A 17,033-nucleotide genomic window follows, 5' to 3' on the forward strand; every position below is an offset into this window, starting at 1 on the left:
CTTTCTCTGGCACGCACGCAAACGCTTACATCGTCAATCAGCACAGGTGTACTTTTTGTACTTTCACGGCGCAGACACACAAAACACGTATTATGGATGGATGTAGACAGGCAGAAACACACACACACACACACACAGATGTAGGGACATTATTTACTTTCCTTTAGTTCGTTTTCCAAATTAGAAAAACTGGGATGGAAGGAGGTGTGAAGGAATGATTGTCTTGTACCTGTAGCGTCCCTCCACCTACACCTGGCGAGCACGTGTGTGCGACAACACAAAACATCGACACTCAGTTACTAGCAACAACGGATAACATAAACATTGGCAGATAGGAGGTACTAGCACAAATATTAGCAGTCAATTAATCACAACAATCGGTAATCACAATCATTGACACATTCATGAACAACGGGTAGCCACAATCGTGGATATACAGGTACTCATCAACAACCGACCTGCAGCGGGAGGGACACCTCCACGTGCTGTACCCCACCTACAGCTTGTTGATCGTGAAGGGAGGTCGGAGTGGGGGAGAGGAAAACTGATGAGTCGTGACCAGCAGGTCAAGTTCTGTGGTTAATAATCGCACCACACGAGAGGAGAATCGGGTATCCCGCCCCGTGACAATAGCGAGACTGACCTTTAACCTTCGGTGTTGCACACTCGTACTTTTGACTGCTAGAAATATGCCTTTCATTTTGTCAGAACTCACGGGTTTGAAATAATCGTCGACGATATTCTGTTATTTGTCTGCAGTCGCCAGGACTCAAAAACTTCATCTCACTGCTTAAATATTCTTTTATTGTTTTCCATAATTTTGAATTTTGATTATGTTTTATGGATAACGATAGTTTGGTATGCTCAAACATTTGATCGCATTTATCAGAGTAAGATTCACAAAAGATTCTTTTGGAATGCTGGTTGACTTCTTTTCCCGGTTCAATCTGACGCGGCAGCAATACAGAAAGGATTGACTGTCTTGGGTTCAGCTCCCGTCTCGGACACGCTGGGTTTTTTTTCCACATGTGACATCTGTTTGCAGGGCTGGCTGCCTTGCCGTGATGTAGCCCTAGGCAGAGAAAAAATATTGTGCCTAAGATGAGAGCTGAACCCAGAACACCCAACCTTCACTGGATTAATGACAGGAGCAAACCGTTGTGCCATCGGACCGCCATCGTTACATGGCAGGTGGAGGGATAGAATAGTTATTATTTTATACATTTTACAAACAATTATTAGCCCCTTTGTCAGAGGTGGACTTTAATGTAAGAAATTATAAATACATGTTTGAGTATAAGAATAAAATTCTAAAACGGATTGTAAGCCTGATTCAGTCTCTTTTTATTCTTTCTCTTTCCTTTTTCGCTCAGTAATTCGCTCACTTGATTACACACACAAAATAATTTATTATACATTTTTTTTGTCTCGTCTTACACGTGACTTTTCTTCTCCTCCTCCCATAAAAAAAAGAGATAAACGGAGTGGTGGTGTAACAGATTCTGTTTACTGTCGAGTGTGTGGAGCATCTCTGGAGCTGGTAACAACATCGCCACGCGGTGCGCAAACCTGACGCTGACCTCCCTCGGCAGCTCCAACTACACCCTGTCTTTGTTTCACAGAATCACCGGTTCATCTTCTCCACCAGCGGGCAGGTGCAGCAATCTTATCAAGCTCTCCACTTCCGTCGTGCGCGCGCAAGCTCCGCAGCAAATGCCATCTCGCGAGACGCTTTGCTGGGTAACTTGGCGGCGAATGCCGGACAGGTCGCTTGACAGCCCGGTGACCCGGTCACACCGTTCGTGTCTGATGCACGCAAATCGTTTGTTTATTTGCACCAACCGTGATACAGCTTCAGATGTTGTTCAAGTGCCACTCCGTCTAATGGTCTTGAAGGCAATACTAACTATCGACAGAGCTATCAGTAAGGAAAACCTCTTGTTTTATTTCATTTTTCATTTCATTCTCTTTCCACCCTTGTATCATCTCTTCTTTGCTTAGTTTGAACTTTGTTTTTTTTTAATTTAATTTTTTTATATCCTTTATTTTTCTGTTTATTATCAGTGAGATATACGCCTCTTTACCTTCTCTTCTGCCTATCCACGAATTTGTATTACTAGACTGCTGGCAGACGATTTTTTTCCCAGTTAACTATAAAACGAGGCATTAGACTACAAAACTTCCGGTTTAGCCACATTTATTGCTTAGGCTCGCCGAGACTAACAGTGGATTGCAAGAGGCTCAGGTCGGTCTTGGCAGACAGACAGCAGTCCACCTATGCATGTCCATGGCCTACCTGTCTCTTCGTCTTCACTCACCTGTCCACGTGAGGACGGCGCGAGGAACATCTGATCCGAACACTGCATCCCGAGGCCGGCGCACGGCTCTGCCGTCTGTCGTGTGAGGATGTCGCAAAAGTGCAGGGCAGATGGGAACGTCCCCGATTATCTGTAGTTTGCTGGGCATTTAATCGCCGATTATGTCTAATGGAAAAGTCCAGTTTCGCGTGTGAAAAGCTATCTGTTACTGCGGCCGTAACATGTTTATCAAGACCTCTGGGGCCCGCGCACGCGCGGCTCGTGCACCCTGATCTGACCGTTAGAGTGTTCGCTGTCTGGTCGCGACCATGCACAGTCACGTAGTTAGCAGTCTGTCCGCCTGAATGTTCGTTGTCTGGCTGCAGCCATGTATAGTCACGTGACTACGGGGGTCTGTCCGAACACGTTGTCTTCTCGCATCTGTCACGCAGCTAGTGGTCTGTCCATCCGACTTCGCGTTGTCTGGTCGCAGCCATGCACATCCCAAGGTACCGGGATCTGGGGTCAGGTGCACGACAAGTCGGTAGGTCCTGGATAGTTAAGGTGTTAAGTCAGCTAAAATGACTAATAAGATGAGTTTAGTTCACTGCGTTGCTTTAGCCTTGCAGCTAGGCTGAGCATACAACCTCTGAACGACTGTAAACAGTGAGGAAGGGAGGAATTGAGGTTTGTTTATTTATTTTGTTAACTATCTTGTTCTGATATTTTTTTTTAAATCAAAATTTAAAAAAATTTTCTAATGTCAGTGGTCACTTGCCTGCATGTACCTATAAACTGATAAGTGAAACACCGGCCACCAATTTAGGTTAGTTTTGATTGAACACAGAGCTCAGAAAGCAGATCTTTCATTCAGGCTCTCTGTCTCTCTCTCACACTCTCTCACACACACAGACATACGGAAAGGGTACTTAAAGCTTAGAGGGTCAATGTCTTTTGCAAGGTAGACATGCAACAAGGGAACACCAAACAAGTCTGTCTTAAAGATGACTACGCACACGTGCAGTTTTAACAGAGAGAAAACATGCAGTTTGAAGACAATCGAAGCATCGAGAGAGGCATCGCTACATCAAAAGCAGACCATCCACCCACCCCTTTCACTTTTTTTAGGCCTAGGTCTAAAAAGGAGAGGTTGGAAAGGAAACAGGCTCTTTGCAGCCAACCAGATTCCTCCGCTGACAAACAAGCCATCTCCCTTCGTCGTCTACCGGAAGTCAGTGCGCCCCGGGCAGAGAATGCAGGATGGATGAGGGCCTGGAGGAGGAGGGAGAAATAAGTGGGGTAGAGAGAGTGGAGGAGGAGGAAGGGGAGACAACCTTTCTCGTTACAGCGCCCTCTGTTCTCCACCCTTCCCCCTCACTCCGCACAAGGATTGGTTGGCCCTCCCGTTGATCGATGCCCCACCAGGCGAGAAACACCTAAATATTTGTCAACTCTCTGACAAGCTAATCGAAGCTGCCGTGATCTCGCCGCTATCAACCAATGAAATCAATGAAACTCGAAACTCTCTTCCGGAAGTGGCGCGATCACGTGACTGGCGTTGATGCGTTTCCGCCATTAGGCCTGCAGGAGGGGATGGCTGGCTTATGGCCACGACGCATGATACCGTCTGAGTAAACAGATACGAATGTGCATTTTCGGATGACAGTTGATTTCCGAGAGGAGACCCGGGCTCAGGCGTAGCCAAAGGGGAAATAAAACCTGTCCTTGCTGCCTCAAATACTTTAGTCAGGGCCCGCAATCAATCATGACATCCCGATGAGGTTCCGGTCGGCAAGAAGGGGCCGGTCTGGTGTCCTGGCTGCCCTCCACAGCGCAAGCGTCGATGGGTTTTGGGCTTGTGTTTACAAGACCCGGCACAGCCACCGATACAAAAGTCTTGGCGCGCCATCAGGAAAAAAAGGAGAAAAGATTTTACCATTTATTGCATCTCAAAGCGGCCTGAGCCGAGACTGGAATTGGATGATATATGTTTTGAAAAATAATAATTTTATTCAAGAAAGATTTTTAACCTTTCATTGAGTTTGTGGCATAATTGCTGTCCATCCTTCCAAATGACGAATGAAATAGTCAAGATGGATAGTGTGTGTGTTTGTCTGTGTGGCCGGGTGTGTTTTAAGGGGATGGGGTCAGTAGCTATGGCGGTACTTTAAGCAAAGCTGCCATATGTGTCACAAGTAGAGAGCAGAATCAAGAACAGACCATCTTCGCTTTATTAGTGACCCTCGACCGCTTCCCCCTTTTTCTCTCATTGCACGCGCGAGTGAGAGAACTCTCACAAACGTACAGAATTCAAACTTCCAGAAGCTAATTAGCTGACTCCAACGTCTACAAACAGTAGTGAACGGATAGACCCCAGACCAGAGAGGAATCAGAAAAACTAAGAGCAGGAAAAGCAAGAAATGGCCCAAATTATTATTGTACACTGAGATCGCACACCAATCCACCTCTCAGACCAAAATAATTATGCCTCATTATCTCTTGCTCTCATTATCTCTTGACTGGCCACCAGGCTCTGCTGTACCACGTGGTATGACATCCTTTCGAAAATGATGAGAAAACTGAGGCTGCTAGTCAAACAGACAAGTCACTTGCAGGATCCTCCCTTAACAACACTAATTCCATACTCCTTCTAGCAACCTTTTAGTTGAACCTCACAAAAAAAAAAAAAAAAAAAAAAATTCGACTCACCACATTTTCGATTTGTTGACATAACAATCTCCAGTAAGGAGTACAGAGACATTTTTACAAATCAGCACCTTAGGCATCATGCTCCCTTCACGGTGGTTGGGTGGGTATGAGGGGAAGAGGAGGAGAGGGGACAGACTTAAGCTGAAAAGAGAAATGCGTGCTTTGAAGACGAGGGACCCGGATGTTGGCAAAATGCCAGGATAAGGCTGGAACCAAGAAGGCGTGTGTGTGTGTGTGCTCGTGCGCGATCGTGCACACTTGCAAACATTCCGCCTGTAACATTAATGAACAGCTAGACCTGATGTCCAAGCGGATGTTGGTAATGACAACCACCTTCCTGACAAGGCTCGCACCAGATTGGAAGGGCATTGAGGAGCCTCCTTTGCGGTCGTAAGCCGGACACTAACATCCGGGCTCTGCCTTTTCCAAAATGTACTCTAATGAATCAGAGTTTGATCCTTCCATTAGTTCCTTTGAAGTGCAGTTTGGAAACGATCTGGCAATCAGACCAAACAGCCACAAATCATGACACAAGTTCCACTCACGGTCGCAATTCTTAGTCCATAGTTTGCTGAATAAATAAATCTTCGCTGGCGGTGCGTCCTTTACAGACATTGACGATGTCCATGACCCGCACATCAAATAGTAAATTTACTCTATTTTTCGGATTTATTTTTGTTCTTTCAGTTTTTCGACTCTTTAACCTCACCAAGTAATATTGCTAATCATATGGTTGTCTTTGGCGCAATATGGGTTAACATCTCATGCCAGTCGAGCTGACGGAGATCTCGGTATTTTCCCCCCACGGCCACAATTCCAAATCCGAGTGACTGACCCAGGGAAGTGCATTCAACTCAGAGGTCAGCCGCTAACATCTTTGACCCTTGGTCTACTGCGCCCATCGCCCGGGGCTGTTACCAAGCAAAGCCTTTTGTTCTGCGAGGTGGTGTGGCACCCAGATGACAATTATTTCAGCCACAAGCTGCAGACCGTGTCAAGCCAATAATTATCGCCGCTACAGTGGTACTATGGCAGACTATCAGGTACGGGGCTTGAACACAGACGAGAAAGACTGGGAATGCTCACAGGTGGATGGCTGTCTGTCTGCCGAGACCAACCCTCGGTTTCTTGCGAAGTTCTCTTCTGCTAGTCTTGGCGAGCCTAAAGCATGAATGAGACTAAACCGGAAGCTTTGAACACACCAGCCTCGTTCTAGTAATTAAACTGAAACATGGCAGAACCGGAAGCTGTTCTGTAAATACCCTTGTTCTAGGAGTTAATAAAAAAAAATCGTCTGCGAGCCATCCAGGGGATACATGAATGCTTGAGTGACAAGTGCAGAGTTCAGACGTTTGTCGAACACGAAAATAAGAAAAAGTGAGGGCAAAAGCTCCATAGTAATACAGCTTGTTATTTCAGAGGTAAAAGGTCCCGTGTTCGTGTCCCGACCTGGCCTGTGACTGTGAAACTCCACTGCCCACCAGGAGCATCACGTTTGGGGAACCTGATTTATCAGGGAAAGTAAACCTCTCTCTCTCCCTTCCTCTTCATAAAGTATTCCACAGAAACAGCAAGATTTTATGTTTAACAACTTAGCGGCGTAATATTATATATAATTTTCCTATATTCTATATTTGTCAATAGGTTATAGCGATGACTACCTGCACTGTAACAATGCTCTCTTTAAAAGCAAGAAATTTGATAAATCATCAAATCTGCCGAGAGAAAGTAAAAAGAACAGTAAACATACAAAATAAAAGAAGACAATGTACTGGATAGCAGGAAAGATGCATACGATTCACAAGATGTATCCAGCATACAACAGGTAGTAGCTATGACAGATCAGGTAGCAGCTGATAACTAGCAGACTCAGCTATCTCAGTGTAGGGAGGATCATAACATCAGAAGAATTCAGGAAACAGTACGAGTTCGTTAGAGAATTGTGGAAATGTATTGTCCTCAGGCGAGAGACTGAAAGCATCGATGACAAGAAGGTGATGCTGATGTATACACTCGTGGTTAGTGCTGTGGACCTTGTGATCGATTCCTGGAGGGTTTTCCGAGTGTTTTGAGTTCATCGTCAGCCTGTAGATGGATATCTGTAGAAAGGAGAGGAGGGAGGGGGCGGTTCAGGTGATGTTAGGAACAGAGATTGGTTGATTGATTCTTTATTGCTTCAGGAACATAGTTCGAGCATCTGTTGAATATATGAAGAATAATTACATCTTAAAATAGAAAACATCATGATGGCCACTATCCAGCTCCCTCCCCCTCCACAAAAATGTGGTTTATAGTGATCTCTCGGAGAGAGAGAGACTGAATACTCTGTGGTATATATGTATTTACCGCCATTTTCTTGATTGCCACACACCACGCCGCCAGACTCACACGGGAGGGTGTCTGCAATCATTCACCGATGATTTACTGATAATTAAGATAAGAAAGCAAAGTGTCAAAATAAAACGTTCGTTGAAGAGCTTGCATGCGTGTGAGTAAACACACACATGATGTGTGGGTCAGGACATCTCACGACAGCTTCTGATGCCAGCAGACAGGTTCTGTATCACCAGGAGTCAGGATCTGCCGCTAGGGGAGTAGAGATGCTGTAGGTAAGCTGGGCATGCGCACTGACTAGCTGCGAGGTGCGCGCCGCGTGCACAGCCGGGCTCTTGACGACGTGGCCAGAAGTGGCCAACACGCCGGGCGCGTTGTTCGGTTATCGATAAGGCTCGGCAATCAATCACCCACAAATAGCGTTTCCCTGTTCGCTGATTCACACTTTTTACCTCATTTGAATTTTGTTTTTATTTCCTTCCGCGCCGCTGGTTTGATTAAGGAGGCGAGCGCCTTTTTGTGCCAGTGCCGGTAGAGGGAGGAAAGGGGTCGAGTCTGGCTGAGCGAACTTCGGAAAAAGGGATAAAAAAGGAAAGAGAGAAAGAGAGGAGGGGTTGAGTCTTGAATGTGTGTATGTGTGTGCGTGCGTGCGTGGGCTTCCATGAAAATGTGTAAACGCTAAATGCATCATCATCATCATCAATCATCATCAATCATCATCCATCATCATCCATCATCATCCATCAATCATCATCATCATCATCATCATCATCATCATCAATCATCATCATCAATCATCATCATCATCAATCATCAATCATCATCAACAATCATCATCAACAATCATCATCAACAATCATCATCAACAATCATCATCAACAATCATCATCAATCATAATCATCAATCATAATCATCAATCATAATCATCAATCATCATCATCCATCATCATCCATCATCCATCATCCATCAATCATCATCATCATCATCAATCATCATCAATAATCATCATCATCATCATCAAGACTAAAACGAAAAAACAACAACAACAACCAACACATCCGTGTTAGTTAATGCTGGCATGTGCATCACACAACATCCTACCAGACTGCAGGGCACATCCTGCAACACTACACAGCAGATCCTGCAAGACAGCTGCCCACGTTAGTGTCAAGCCATGGTCTTAACACCCGAACTAACTTCACCCGAACCACCAACACCTGAGTGGTCAAGCTTCCACCAAGGTGTAAACGGTCAGTGAGGACGGTCAGAGCGGGGTGCAGGTGTGGAAAGCTTTGACCCGGGTGTTGCGATGTCAAGTTTGTAAACTTTGTTGGCAACAAAGAACAGCCCTAAGGTACCCCTGGTAGGATCTCTGCCGAATTAATTATCAACTGGGGTGGCCTGCGGTGGACCAAGGAAGGTGTCAACAATGGAGCAGCTTAGTCTCTCGACTGGACGGAAAACTTTCACTTCGCCGAGCTTCTAGTCAGCGAGCGAAAGTCCGTCTCGAGAAGAGGTCAAGATTGTTGTTTTTAGGAAGGTTTCACTAAGTGCTGGTATGTTCGGGAATGACCTCCCTTGCAAATTCTTGTCAGTACAGGGCTGTGGATAGGTCTGTGGACTGAACGGTGCTGCAATAATATAATGGGAATGTGCCAGAATATTTACGTGAGCTGTGATGTTCTGAAACAAAAATCCATGCGTGGAAACAACCCTACAGCCGTGACTCCTACAGAAAGTTGAAAAGATAAGTTCCATTACAGTGCTAATATTTCTTGATATATGCCTGCATATGTATAAATACAATCGTCTCTTTAATGATATTTCTTCGTTATTTATTCCGCACTTCTTTTGGTTATTAAAGTATTAAGGTTTGTTTTGTCATGTTGAAACAGACCCGTTACAGCTACTGAGCCATGGCGAGGTTCGAAACCTACGGTGGCAGGCAAACAAAAATAATCTCTATTGACTTCCTAACTTTGTCGCTGTAAAATGACCCCTGACCTCTGACATGATCCCCTATAATTACTCAAAAGAACAGAAAGGTTTTTTTCCCAAAAAAATTTAGGGACTCACGAAATCTTCGGATTCAGGTTCACTAGTTCCAGCAGCTTTACAAGTCATTGAGAGTACGGGGAGAGAAAGGAGGTGTTTACTTAGGATAGAAAGCGATTTATTTCCGTCGCCACGTGCGAACGAGCCGCTGGCCGCGAGTCGAGGTCACCCCTACAGCGCCATGAGGGTCAGGGGGACAAGTCAGCTGATTTCTTGCACCACGTGCTGTACGTGCACCCAGGGACTCGTAGGCAGGAGAATATCTCCAGGGTGGAGTTCAGCAAGCATGCGCCTGGGCAAGCCTCCCTGGGCCGCGTTGCATGACTTTTGTATCGCCTTTCCGTTAGTAACCCTGTACATACACACCACAGGGTGTGCAGGTCCGTGTGGAAGACGTCCACGCGAGGACAGGACACAGGACGACTGCTGCAACCCCGGCTGATGGCAGTTGGCGACACTGAATGGCCTCTAACGACCATCTGCAGGTCAGGCTCATCAGCGCTGGTCAACATGGGCGGCTGTGTTTGTCTTTGTCCTGAAGCCGTCATCACAATGCCAGACGATGAGTGGGTGCACGGCGGACTGAGTTGACCTCTCAACGACAGGTCACCGCCGGTTGTGTTTACAGGGTTTGTCGTGCCATTGTGGGTAGTAAACATCAACAGAAAAGTACTTGGGAGGAGAAAAGTGTGGATGCCTTGCGAGAACGAAAAGAAAGGGAAATCACCATCATGTCACAATATTCTTAAATTTTAAATACTAAAAGTAACATTTTAATCTAATATCACATATCTCGACTACAGGCATCAAATGCCATCTAGGAAATATATTTCATAATCAATTCCGCTGACTCCTCAATTCTTTATCCATGCACTTCATTGGTGTTTATGTCAAGGTGTCATCTGTTTGCTGATACTTATGTTTCTTGCATACTAACTTTCGGTTCGTTTGTAGTCTTTCATTTGAAGCATTTAGCTTTCGTCCACTCGGGGGAAATATGCTTTAAAAAAAAAATTCATCATCATCAATCATCAATCATCATCATCGTCACGGTAAAATTTATCAAACAAATGTTTAAAAATCTTAAACGGTTTAAAAAGAGGAACTTAAGCCGCTGGCACTGACCCTGTTCCTTCCATCCACTTCAGTAAAGCAGAATTATGTGAAATTATTTTGTCCCAAACTAAAGTCAAAGAATCGATAGGACAGCGGACAGATAATTGCGCCCCTGGCCCTGACTTGTTATCCACAACAAATTTCTTATTGCAGCATGAGACACAATCACTTTCCACTAACTTCTTTTAAATGTTGTTTTCCAGAAGAAGTCTTCACCAACCGCTGGAAGGATGCGCACGTGTACAAGACACGCAGCAGAAATGATTGTGAAAATTACAGACCAATTTCTTCGCTAGGAAGATGTGTTTACTCTCAAATTTACACTTTTTGTACTGAAAAATAACATTCTGTCATCAGGCCAGTCAGGTTTTATGCAGGGTGGCGATGCTATTTTCCAATTAACCTTAATTAATCTTGTATCCTTCTGTGATAAAAATTACTGCACTATCTTTTGATGTTTTCAATGCACTAGACATAGTCTGGCATAGAGGGCTACTAATGAATTAATAGCTGCTAGTATTCGAGGCGAATTGTTACACATTACAATATTCTGTGGGAAATTATGTATCTCGCACAAACAGCTTGAACTTTGACTTCAGAATAATTGGAGATGGGAGCTGCACATCGGATGCCTTGTCAGAAAAGCCTCTATGTTGCTTGGCTGCTTTAAGCAATATCACTTAATTATGAATTTATTTTCAACTATGTACACATCTCTTGCACTACATGTTGTTCACTATGCTGATGTCACCTGGGAAGGCTGTACTGACAATCAACAATCTTGGGATAACTTTATCTTTAAGCAAGAACGACTATTACTGGAGGCATCAACAGAACTAGTCATTTAGGAATAAGTCAATGAATGGGGGTTATGTCCGATTAAAGAAAAAAGAGTAAAACAAACGGTAATAAACTATTTTAAACTAATAAAAGAGCTTTGCACAGACTATTCAGTACAAATTTTAACCTCTAGCTCTAGCAGGTAACCCTTACCACAGACGTAGAAATAAATGAAAGACCGAATATAAGGACCGACATTTCTATTACGAAAAATTCTTTTTATTCCACACGAAAGATTTTATTTGTTATCTTACTGCCTTCAGCACCCCTTTGTTGCACCATACCACCATCCTCCCACCAACCCCCAGCAGGACTGCGGATGTAGGTAGGCTTCAGGATGAAAATCTCTTCACGCAGCAGGCCTCGAGACCCGCCACCGGAAAGCGAATCGCTTCAAAGAACGAAACATCTATTGGGGATCAAGGGCGACAACAAAGTCCTTAGTGTGGGAAGGGGAGGTGAATCACGACGCCTTCCCCGTTGAAAAGACCTTGGAGAGTGTTTATGGGACCGTAAAGCCGAGCTTGGGGGTCCTCCAAGAGTGGAAGAGAGTTCAGGAAAGGTCAGCCACAGGGAGGACAGGGCTTCTTGATGCCGAGGTCACTGGCAGAGGGAAGGTGAGAAAAGGGTGGAGAAGGGGGTGGATGGGGTGGAAGGAGACGAAATGCAGTCATGTCACGTTCCACGTGGGATGGAGAAACGTGTCGTTCGTGGAAAATGGGGGGAGGGGGTCAAGGGAGCCTACCTACCCCTCCCACACACACACACATGCCGTGCGCCTCAGCTTCTGTGCCCGAACCCCTCTTTTGTTGTCGTCAGCAGCAGGCGGCACGTGCTTGCCACGCGCATGCCACAGCGTGCATGCGGCCGCCGCCATGACGCATCCGACACACCTGAGAAAGGGACCAGGAGTTGTCGAGGGAGAGAAGGAGGGCAAGGGGGTTGAGCGATTGATTTTTCTCTCCGATGCCGACGAAATTAATACTGTGAAATCCGGGAAGATTGTGTAATTTTTAGTTTCTTTGTGGGTTCTGTTCTTCTTTTACTGTGAATGAGGCAAAAATGTTAAGTTCTAAAATGGCAGTGGCTTTTATTCAATCAATCAATCAATCAATCAATCAATCAATCAATCAATCAATCAATCAATTAATTTGTGAGGAGATGAAGATCCACACCTCTCTAGCGTTCTGAAAGTTTGCATTTACTTTCCTAAGTCTTAAATACAGACGGGCGATTCTCGAAAAACGACTTCCCCAACCACATTATAACCTCAAGGCGAGGAGGAACCTGTAAATAATTCTGGCTGCACCTTCTTAATCGACGCAGAAACAGATGTACCACGTGACATACCACGTGATGTCTGGCTCTGCTCCAAAAAGCAGGCTTGATCGGACTCGTTGTCATCGTTTAGCCAAGTTTGCCAGAGTAAAGAGAGGCGCTCTAAGGTTGGGGGAGACGATGGAGGGCGAGATGCAGTCAACTCGCCTCCTCTCTAACGGGTGTGGGGGTAGGGTAGGGGAGAGGGAAGTTGGGGGGGGGGGAGAGGGGACGCACTCTGCGATCTCGTTAATTTTGCCAGGATGACACCAAGAGGGGGACAGGCGAGCGATGAAACATCGCCCAAGTCGTCCTCAGCGGCGTCTTCAAAGATGCACGTGATCAAGCGCGCACGCGCACACGCGTCGCTCGGACGCCTCGCCCCCTCCCCCAACGGCCCGACGGCAAATAGACAAAATATTGTCGCTTTCATCACGTGCGTGGCCCTGCTCGAGCATTGCAAATAATTATGATGGATGGGCGCGTGGCCGCTCCGCACTTGTGTCCCTCCTCTCCTCTCCCACTTCTCTTCACCCTCCGTCCACCCCCGCCACTCCTCTTGCAGTTTCCTTTAGCCATCATGGGCGGCCGTCAATGGCTGGAGATCCGATTGAGCTTTGAGCCAGGGACCCTGCCATTGTGTCCGTGGAATGGACTGAGGGCCTGGTATTATGTTGTTTAATGTCCTAGAACTGACGCAAATTCATTCATACAGCCGGAACCTCTCTTAACACGGGGTAGCGCCTTGACCAAACTGAACAGCAAAAATTATGAAACTTTGGGATCTTGCATTTAACTTTCTCTTACCCTGAAATGGCAAAGGGGCATGCAAACAAGTGGAAGTATGTTTTTTTTATCATAGACATTTTTATATTTGTAAAAACCTTTGAATCACACCTACACGTGATTTCACATTTCCCTTGTCCACTTTTAGGTTACCACTACTGTAGTTTGTAGCCTGTTTTATAGGCTAGCCCGAGTACAAAATAAGTCACTTAACTCATCAGAAAATCAATTTATTTCCAAAATTTGTGAGCAAAGCTCCACTCCCTTTTGAAGATGAAAGTTCTTTAACTTCGCAGTTTTCATCGGAAGTTTGGAAAAGTCAAGTTTTCTTTTCCTGGGACATCACAAAATGAGCTTACTGATTGGGCTGATGTTTGAAAGCTTCTCATTGGCTGCAGTCATTTCTGACGTCAGCTTAGATCAAGTCACGTGCGTTGTGTTAAAAAAAAGTATGGATAGCAGCTCCCAAAATATATTTATAAGAAACAATTGACCATACAATGGTCTCTCAACTTTAATCTTAGAAACACATTTCACTCAGGTAAAGTTTCAACATGACTATTCTCTCTCAACATGGAGACTACTGTCAGTTCGCTGACGTGTGAGCGTGTACAATGTTTGCATGTTTCTGATGGAAAAGTGCTGATTCGCCCCCGTGAACAACTCCTAGCCACAGGGTGGCCATAAAATGGTGTGTGAAGCCCTCAAAGGAAGCGTTGGTCTATTCTGAAGGGTCCGGCATTAGCCGGCGGGTCCACAAAGCCTCCATGCAGCATGGAACCTTTTGATGGCTACACTGACACGTGCGCAGGTTGTTTTCAGACAAGGGGGGGTATAACTGTGTCGGCGCAGGTGCATTATTTCCCCTGTGTACGTGGCAAGACGTTGCGAGGACCGATTAATCACAGGTGCGGGTCCGCCACGCCTGGCTGGGCACAGGACTAGTCTTGGTCAGAGGTATTGATCTACTGGGTAGCGGCCATGATTCTGTGGCCGGGTATGCTTATCTCACCCGGTCACTAATGCTAATATGATATTTATTTCACGTGGTCTTGCGGCTACGTTACTGTTATTGTTGTTACGTGATATTTACGCTACATGGTGCTGTGAGTATCTGATATTATCTGTCGGTATTATCAAAGCTATGAAGTAGGTTAATGCTGGTATATATTGTATGGCTTTCATCTATCATTTCGCGGACACATTTCGTCTCAGTGGCGTGTCTAGGATGTAGTAGTTATGTGTAAACATTACAATATGAATATTTTGATTATAATGTTTAAAAAAGGAATTCTCTCTCTCTCTCTCACTCACTCACTCTCTCTCACGCACACACAATATCTGAGCTTCAAATTTTACATGGTTCCAATGCTTAAACATCTAAAAAGTAAAAAATTTTGTTGTTCAACGGAAAGAAAGGGAAGTAACCTAAGAGCTGATATTATTATCTCCCTTATGTTGTGGACATTCAAGGCTACAATCATCGCCATAGTCATCACCATGAACAGAGGTCACAAAGACGACATCGCCAATGTCTACGCGGATGTGACTAGTTAGCAGTTGACGCCAGGTAGACGCACGCATGCGCATTCTTGATGTCCTGTGCCTGCTGCCCACTCGTGCACACTGAGCAATAAATTCGCCTGCATAAAGCAGTTACACATCTCCGGCTGATGTGCCCTTCCTTTGTCGTATTGATCAATGGATTCTTTATTCCCGTCTCTTCCTGCTTGTGTGTGTGTGTGCGGGGGTGGAAGTGGGAGGAGAAAGAGGAATAGAGGGAGTGAGAGTTGCGAGCGTACGAGCCTTCTTCAACTCTCTCTTCATGGCCAAGAGATTAAAAACACCAGATAAATAAAATAATAATATTGTACAGATTGTTAAAAACAAAAATAACAATCCAGATTTCACGTCCTTTCAGAACTTTTCGAAAAGTTGTCTCTTACCTTTCAAATGCAGCTTAGTGTCTGGGCAGCCGCGTTGACCTTTCGTGACCTGTACGACCACCGTGTTCCTCTGCAACTCTAGTCACACTCCTTCTGTGCTAGTATTCGCAGTAAAGTAAAAATAAAATAAAAATAAATTAAACGATAAATAATACCGTATTAATATAAATATTGAAAGGACACTACCAAAACTTACTTTATTTCAAAAGTTTTCTCCCTTGTTTACAGTTTTTCGTCCTCGAGCAGTTTAACCAAAGGTCAGTCTGGTCTTTCCTCGGCTGTAGTCGTCAGCTCGTACGATTATCTTTTATCGCACGGGATGAGCCTATTGCTTTGTTAATGTTTGCATTCATCAACGGAAACAATCAGCGCACGAAAAACGTCTTGTGGCCTCGCTCCCTGGCCGTCAGGCCCAGGAACTCAAAGATGGCCGCTTCCGATGCAGACAGATAAGGGACATAATCCTGTATGAAAACGGCCGAAGGGGAAGCGACTGTCAATATAACGGTGGTGGCAATATCTCAACAAGATTGTCTGCGAGGGAAGCGGAGCCAGTGTCCGTCTCTGGCAGGCAAGCGTCAGGGCCAGTGCTAATGGAGCATCAAACATACTAACAGGATTTCATGCTAATTAATTTCCGATTCCATCGCAAGCTTTACGGTCCAGAGACTGCAACAGACACACCTGCAAGATTAAAATCCAGTCGTTTAATGAAGTGCTGACGTTTGGTTGGCGAGGATTAAATATTGACTCATCCTTGATGATCGGTAGTCTGCCAGGTTTGCTACAATGTACCTCTAAGTTCTTCCTTCCACTCACACGGATTACCAAAGTGAATAAAATAAAGATAAAAATGAAACTTTTATACTAGCAGACTCTCTTGGTCAATGTAAGGTGTCCAGGTGAATGTAAGAGGGAGTTCGTATTGCGGGTACATGGTGTAAGAGGAACTTCATCCTCTACTTTTACAACTTTTGTCCTCTCATGATTAACCAGGAACCCGAGTTTGCTGGGCCAGCAGGGGTAGAACTTTCCACCCACAGGTCCGAGAAGAACTTTGGATCATCGAGTTTCTGGTCCATTGTCGAAGTCTTCAAAACTTTTAGTAATGAAGCATCTAACATATGCTTCACCATCAACTTGATCATCATATTCATATTAATATTTATCATATACAGCCTGCTTGTATTTTGATGTAAAAAACCCAAACAAACAAAATAACAACTTAGTTTTACACAAGGGTTTGCTATTAATCCCTTCTGAAACCATTTTCACGTTGATTTTTTCACTTCTTTCTCCTTGTTTCGTTCTCTCTCTTTATTCTTGTTTTTTCTTCTGTTTTTGTTTCCTTTTATATGTGCTTCTAGAGTGAACAGGAAAAGAATTTTTTGTTTCCTTCTGTGCCTTTTGGTTTCAACATTTTTAGTCCACCTGTTGACCAGTGTAGGTGTTGAAATAATTGAAATAACAAGCCTTAAGAAAATGAAAATGTTAGACTGAAGGCTAAAGTTTGTCCATGTGTCCATGCTACTATTACGAAACCTACAAAAGACACGTGACAAATCCGTTCAGTTTCTGTGAGGTTTTGTTTTTGTCCGAAGTCTTTGTGCCAAGATCCATTGTTACTATCG

The 17,033-nt window shown here is 44.7% G+C and overlaps 1 long non-coding RNA gene across 2 annotated transcripts in view; it reads right to left on the reverse strand.

The window, feature by feature from the left end:
* Nucleotides 1–17,033, reverse strand: part of LOC112576701 — a 39,042-nt gene that overhangs the window by 2,533 nt on the left and 19,476 nt on the right. The window contains exons 1-2 of one of the 2 annotated variants that reach the window (XR_003101881.1): nt 15,599–16,594; nt 15,403–15,500 (exon numbers count right to left, since the gene is read on the reverse strand). This is a non-coding gene — a long non-coding RNA (uncharacterized LOC112576701). Of the gene's footprint in view, nt 1–15,402; nt 15,501–15,598; nt 16,595–17,033 lie in introns of those variants that run through there. The other variant, XR_003101880.1, reaches the window with a different exon arrangement.

The sequence above is a fragment of the Pomacea canaliculata genome, linkage group LG12 (assembly GCF_003073045.1).
Source record: "Pomacea canaliculata isolate SZHN2017 linkage group LG12, ASM307304v1, whole genome shotgun sequence".
Lineage (NCBI taxonomy): Eukaryota > Metazoa > Mollusca > Gastropoda > Architaenioglossa > Ampullariidae > Pomacea > Pomacea canaliculata.